This window comes from Brassica napus, chromosome A8 (genome assembly GCF_020379485.1).
Source record: "Brassica napus cultivar Da-Ae chromosome A8, Da-Ae, whole genome shotgun sequence".
Classification (NCBI taxonomy): Eukaryota; Viridiplantae; Streptophyta; class Magnoliopsida; order Brassicales; family Brassicaceae; genus Brassica; species Brassica napus.
The window spans coordinates 1,596,166-1,603,845 of NC_063441.1; positions in this window are offsets into that span (position 1 = coordinate 1,596,166).

Below are 7,680 nucleotides of genomic sequence, written 5' to 3' on the forward strand. Positions count from 1 at the left end.
TTTTATGAATAAGTTTATTAGGTCCATTTTTTTAAAAAATCACACATAAATCAAGGTTGTGACTTCTGTTTTTATATATAAGATTCATAATCCAATTAAAGTACATATAAGATATGTATTAGTTATATTTATATTTTATATTAGATATAAATTTTAAATATAAAAGTAAATTGGAATAAAATTTATTCCTCAATTAATTTTAAGTATTTTTGATGTCTACCCATTCTTATCAACTATCAAGGCTCGTTTCGTTGTAAGATGGGCTTGCCAAAGCAAGGTGTCTGCCATTACATGAGTGAGGTAGATGATAACGGTTACCATATGAATATAAGATTGGTTTATTTGACTAAGCTATCAAAACGGTTTTGGCCTTAGAGACATAGGTTGGATAAGACATAAGATGTCATCTGACAACCAAGAATTATATTGGATATAGTTAGCAAAGTGTTGCTTACCTAAATAGCTAAACATTCGGGCGATGAGCCAAATCTCACTCGAATTTTAGTAAAATATGGATCTTGAATTATTACATTCATTTGAGAAAATTATTTAAATATTCTTAATTGTTGAGATTTCTCCAATTCATGAACATCATATTAATATTTGATATTCTTCTATTTCAACAATGTTAACTCCTCACAACCCATTTTCATTGCAATATGCCCTTGAGAAGGACAAATTGAATGGATCAAATTTCCTCCAATGGTGTCGAAACCCGAGAATTATTCTCAAACAAGAGTTTATACCCTACTTGGAAGATCTAAAAAAGAAAAAGACTTTTGAAATATCGTCTAGTGGTATTTATATTATGGAAGTAAATGTTACTACTTCTAGTTCTACTTCTTGGGTATTTGATACCGGCTATGGTGCTCATTGTTGGGGTCAAAATCGGTCACGACGGAATCAATGTCTAAAAGTCCGTAAAAATCAGCATTAACATTTTTACGAAAAAGTAATCTTCGTAAAAATATCTTTACAAAGAGCCTTGCGGTAAAATCTTGTTCAAATCTCAATCGAACCACTAAATACCGATTGTCCGAAGGAAACAGACATGTATCCAATTCGGCCACGGACAAGCTCGAGTACGACAATCGGACCACGGACAAGCCAAGCTCGATCGATACGCGGCGACCAAGCATGCACACAGCCCGGTCGCTATGTAGCGAGCGTCCGTCCCGCATCGCTCGGTCGCTACGTAGCGACCGAGCGATCGTCCCGCTCGGTCGCTACGTAGCGACCGAGCTCGAACCAAAGCTCGGTCGCTACGTAGCGACCGAGCGATCGTCCCGCTCGGTCGCTACGTAGCGACCGAGCTCGGCCAAGCTCGGTCGCTACGTAGCGACCGAGCGCTCGTCCCGCTCGGTCGCTACGTAGCGACCGAGCTCGAGCCAAAGCTCGGTCGCTACGTAGCGACCGAGCGATCGTCCCGCTCGGTTGCTACGTAGCGACCAAGCTCGGCCAAGCTCGGTCGCTGAGCGCTCGTCCCGCTCGGTCGCTTTGTAGCGACCGGGCTTGAGCCAAAATTCGGTCGCTGTGTAGCGATTGAACCTTTCCGAACATCGATACGACACCAGTTCTTGCATTCTCGTCAAACATTCGAACGCTATCTCCCGAAGACCGTAGCAAGCTCAGTCCATGTTTCCCGCCATTCTAATTCATCGATCAAACTTAGCGGATTAGAAACCGCGGAAAACTCGTAGTAAACGTATCGAGTCGGAAGACGGCCCAAAGGGACCTAAAACATGACTCGAGGCCCATCCTATGATTTTCCTAACCAAAAGCCCGTAAACCACAGCATGGTTTACGCTTGGCCCACAAGGAAGGATAAATGTCAAGTTTCCGCGGATAAATACGGAAGTTTTGAAGATAATTGTGAAGATCGGAAAAATGTAATATCTCCATTTTTATGCTATGACGGCTTAAGGGCAGAAGAGTAAAAGCGTAAACCGACCTTGGAGCTAGTATATAAGGAGTCCTAGGCGAGGAACAAGAGGGGAGAGAGAGCTTTTTAGACTCGGAATTCTCGGCACTTAGAAACTTTAGGCTTTATTCTCGACAAGTTCGGTTTCTATGACTGGCACTCAACTACTAGACGAACTCGCCCAGGCAGTTCGATCTCTTGTCCAGCTCTATTAATTGAACTACGTTCGGCTTGATCCTCGAAAGGGGTACGTAGGCAGCCTTTAACAAAGTTCAGTCCGAAATCAATCAAAAACCTTTTATTTATCTTTTTCGTCTTTTGTTATCGAGCTGCGACTCAAATAGGTTTGAGCTTTTAGGCTGCTAGAACTAAGTAACTCGCTGACAGCCTTTGCGGCCAAAGCTTTTATGATCCCTTGTAATGATCGCAACGCTCTTACGCGGACTCGAAATAAGATCTACTGTTTTCTCTAAACTCGTTTGTTATCTTTTCATGATTTCCGCATATATTCGATCACTTGTCGTTGGCTCTCACAGAGATCCGGGACCTCTGGGAAATTAGGGTTTTCCTAGTTTCCTTATTTAAACGGAAATCGACAGTGCGAATTTCGGTTCCCACAGTTTGGCGCTAGAAGGAGGGGGGGTTACGGATTACTCTTACACATGGCCACAAAACGCTTGATCGAAACGATGTTTGGATATATGAAAGACAAACTCGCAGCACTGACTGCTCCTATGGCCAACGCTTACGCAAACGCCGTAGTTTTCAACAAAATCGAAAACTTAGTCACGACCTTCTGCCACAGGAAGAGCACTAAAACAAGCTCGCGATTTCTCCCTGTAAACAAAAAGGGAAACGATAAATCTTATCAAAACCCCGTAAAGAAATCTCAATGCGTAAGGGTTTTACCAAAACACGTTTTCCGAAAACATTTCTCCCAAAAAAACCGCTGAAAAACCCCTACGATAATCGCGGAAAAAGGAAACACAACAAAACGATTACATAGCTCGGTCGCTACATAGCGACCGAGCACACACGCTGCTCGGTCGCTACGTAGCGACCGAGCACGCACACGGCTCGGTTGCTACGTAGCGACCGAGCACGCACGCTGCTCGGTCGCTACGTAGCGACCGAGCACATACGCTGCTCGGTCGCTACGTAGCGACCGAGCACACACGCTGCTCGGTCGCTACGTAGCAACCGAGCACACACGCTGCTCGGTCGCTACGTAGCGACCGAGCACACACACTGCTCGGTCGCTACGTAGCGACCAAGCACGCACACGCTGCTCGGTCGCTACGTAGCGACCGAGCACACACACTGCTCGGTCGCTACGTAGTGACCGAGCTCAAGCCAACTCTACACTCGCTACGTAGCGACCTGTAAGGCCTCAGAAAGGTCTTCCTTTGGGTTCTCTTTTGAATCCTCGTCGAAACACTTTTCGTTTCGTCTCAATCGGAGTTTCCGTTGAGATTTTGCGACGAAAACAAGTAGGACTCTTCCCGGCTTGCTTCCACTCGCTACGTAGCGACCTGTCAGACTGTCAGTCGCTACGTAGCGACCTGTAAGTCCTCAAAGGGTTCCTCCTTTGCGTTCTCCTTTGCATCCTCTTCGAAACGCTTTTCGTTTCGTCTCAATCGGAGTTTCCGTTGAGATTTTACGACGAAAACAAGTGGGACTCGTCTCGGCTCCCTTCCACTCGCTATAGCGACCGAGATGACATCCTCACTCGCTATAGCGACCTGTCAGGCCTCAAAGGGGTCCTCCTTTGCGTTCTCCTTTGAATTCTCATCGAAACGCTTTTCGTTTCGTCTCAATCGGAGTTTCCGTTGAGATTTTACGATAAAAACAAGTAAACCTCATCTTAAACTCCTTGGCTTGTTTCTGCTCACCCTACCTCCATCTTTGCGTTCACTTTCGAATCTTGATCAAAACGTCTCTTGTTTCTCCTCGATTGAAGTTACCAATGAGACTTTACGATATAAAAAAAAATCGCAAAGACCTATTTTCTCGCATGGATTCAGATTAATCGTATAAAACGGCAATGATTAACTTAACACCTTAGCCGCCTTAACTATACGATTACGTTGAACTTTTTTACAAAAATCGACGTCTTATCTAAGGAGAAGATAACAGTCAAGTTCGGAAGATAAATGTCAAGTTTCAAAGGATAAACACCAATATCGGAAATGGCGAACATACACGAGAATAGGAAACGGAAATAAGCACGCAAAACTGAGAAGGGACAAAACTGCATCTTCGAGAGAACTAAGGTATTTTCGACTTGAAATTTTTGAAATCAGACTTGGAATTTTCGTAGGAAATTACTTTGAGGCTGCCATAGAACTTTAAGGAACGTAAAACCTAGGCGGATAGTCTAGCGAACTAAGTTTTAAGCGATTTTTCCTGTCTCGATATATTGTTCCATAATTGTTCATCCAGATCTTGCAAACCGATCTAAACTCTCCGAAAGTCGAGAAACGATCGCCACGCATATCAAGCTCGCTTCCTAAAGAGAGAAAAAGTTAGAGACATGAACGTCGTCTTAAAACCGATTCGTTTCTGGCAATTTTCTCGGAACCGACATATCCCAAGTCGTCAACGTGGAAACAACCAAATCACAGTCCAAGCGTCGTCTATAAATCGTCCCGAATTATCGATCATTCCAAACATCAGGAGAGGAAACGTACACAACCCTTCAAAGTATCGGTTCAACCGTTTCTCTTTCGTAAAAAAAAAAGGGGAGTAGGTACGTATACTATACTCATATACTCCCAAACTTCAAAAAACTTCTGCAAATCGTCAAGAATAGGCAAACGATAATCTTAATATTCGTCTAAACGCTAGCAACATATCCAGACGATCATGAACATAATCTCAAAAACTATACATCATTTCTTGTCGCAATCATGCGTACAGAAAACTTGTACCAATATCAAACTGAAACTCGACGATTAGCCAAAGTATTGAAGCCTTTTCCGGCTTCAGAAAGCCAGTTTCGTTTTAAAAATTTCTATGAGAAATCTTCAATCACCAAAGCGTTTTTTTTCAGTTTCCGTTGTACCAAGTAAGTCACGGAAAAGCATCGAAAACATTTGCGACGAAGAAAACTCGAGAATATATGTAGCATCGTGCACATTAAAAGGAGCATTTTCCTCCCGATGGTTAGCTAGAACCACTTCTGGTTGACCAATTCGTTCAAGAAATGAATGTGTCATGAGAATCCTCTCGAAAAACCTATGAAAAGCGTGCCACGACTAGATCGTATTGAAATAAACTTCGGTAATACTCCATGGGTAACTCCAAGCAGCTTTCATCTAAGATCAAAATCACAGCGGGAACGTTTCTCGTAGAACCCGCAGAAACAATGCTACTTTGACATATGTTTACATATCACTGATTTACAACCTTCGTAAAATCGGTTATATGATATGATAAATTATCGTGTAGCCCACAGTCGGAAATCATATGATAAATTCTTCGTAACGAAACTAAGTCCTAACAACCAAACGGTTAACGGAAAATCTAAACTTTTCGAAAATTGACCAAGTTCAATACGCTCCACAATTCACTTTAAGCCCGCAACGTTTTAACCATAATACGCGGCATGTAAGGAAAAATTCGAAACAAAGCTTCTGGAGCTATACGAAACATCCTAAAAAATGCACGAAATACATCTCGGAAGGCCAACACTTCACAAAGCACTATGAAGGAAAACGCTTGTTCCCATGGACAAATTTTCATGACACCTCAGTCATAATTCCTCGATCGCAAATAAAGCTATTAGCATCCGAGCAGGAACAACAATTTTTGGCTGCAAACATTCATAGTCAAACCAGAACGTTTCTCAAACACAGGGCTAATACTAAACCCTCGCAACATCGCGAAATATCTTCAAAGCCCGCAAACATTTCAAGCACGAAACGTGGCATACGAAAGAATAACAAATCTTCAGCATCGCGAGACGTCGCAGACGCCTGAAGATTAGTTTTTCGACTAAATTTCCTTCCTCGATAAAAACACCTTCATGGAAGACCAGACAGTCATACGCACTAACATCTTCTCAAAACATATTCTTCGCGAAGACTCAAAATAGTAATTTTTACCATTAAGTTTGTTGCTGATCACAACAAACTCTTAAACGTCCTAAACAGACTTAGCCATCTCGTAGATGATGACTCTCTTAAATCCGACACAAGGATAATAGCGCTATAAAAGAAATCCGAAATTTTGGTCTAGCACTTCCGGTTTTTGGAGAGATGCTCGATTCGTATCAAACAAGTCGTATAAGCCGAGAACCTATCGCGGACTTTAAATCGATACGAATCAGAAAGAAATCGCAACAGGAAAAATGATAGCCGGCCAGTCACCGCACAATCCTTAAACCGAAAGTAAACCTAGGTCTTGCCCTAAACTCAGCGCACTGGTCTCTAATATCTCTAGGCATAGTATCAAACACCCTGATACGAGATCCCAAAATTTGTCTCTTTGCCAATATTCGAACGTCTTCAGAAAAATTCCGCAAGTTTACACACTGCGGAAAACTCTCGAAACAGATTATGGATATGGCAATACACACAGAGTTAGATTACGAGACGACAACTCGTAGTCTTCCCTCTACACCCATACAAAATGCCATCGGCAGCAACACGCCTTATAACCGCTACATAAAGACTAGACCATAAAGGTCCTACTGGAAAACTAGTCATAAGAACCTTAAACTCCAAGACGAACTACGAAAGGCTTGATCCCTTCAACAAGGGTACGTAGGCAGCCGTCATAAGGCGCAGCCCCAATCTTATCGCGTTCTATTTTTAGAAGAGCGAGAAGACCATTTACCACTGACCTTTTCAACCATTAATTCCGCCTAACTCACTTGCCTAACTTGCCAGGCCACTCGCTAGAACCTCACGCTGTAAACTCATGGTTCTAACGAGCTGGGGGGCTAACTGTTGGGGTCAAAATCGGTCATGACGGAATCAATGTCTAAAAGTCCGTAAAAATCAGCATTAACATTTTTACGAAAAAGTAATCTTCGTAAAGATATCTTTACAAAGAGCCTTGCGGTAAAATCTTGTTCAAATCTCAATCGAACCACTAAATACCGATTGTCCAAAGGAAACAGACATGTATCCAATTCGGCCACGGACAAGCTCGAGTACGACAATCGGACCACGGACAAGCCAAGCTCGATCGATACGCGGCGACCAAGCATGCACACAGCCCGGTCGCTACGTAGCGAGCGAGCGTCCGTCCCGCTCGGTCGCTACGTAGCGAACGAGCTCGAGCCAAGCTCGGTCGCTACGTAGCGACCGAGCTCGAACCAAATCTCGGTCGCTACGTAGCGACCGAGCGATCGTCCCGCTCGGTCGCTACGTAGCGACCGAGCTCGGCCAAGCTCGGTCGCTACGTAGCGACCGAGCGCTCGTCCCGCTCGGTCGCTACGTACCGACCGAGCTCGAGCCAAAGTTCGGTCGCTACGTAGCGACCGAGCGATCGTCCCGTAGCGACCGAGCTTGTCCCGCTCGGTCGCTACGAAGCGACCGGGCTCGAGCCAAAATTCGGTCGCTGTGTAGCGATTGAACCTTTCCGAACATCGATTCGACACCAGTTCTTGCATTCTCGTCAAACCTTCGAACGCTATCTCCCGAAGACCGTAGCAAGCTCAGTCCATGTTTCCCGCCATTCTAATTCATCGATCAAACTTAGCGGATTAGAAACCGTGGAAAACTCGTAGTGAACGTGTCGAGTCGGAAGAC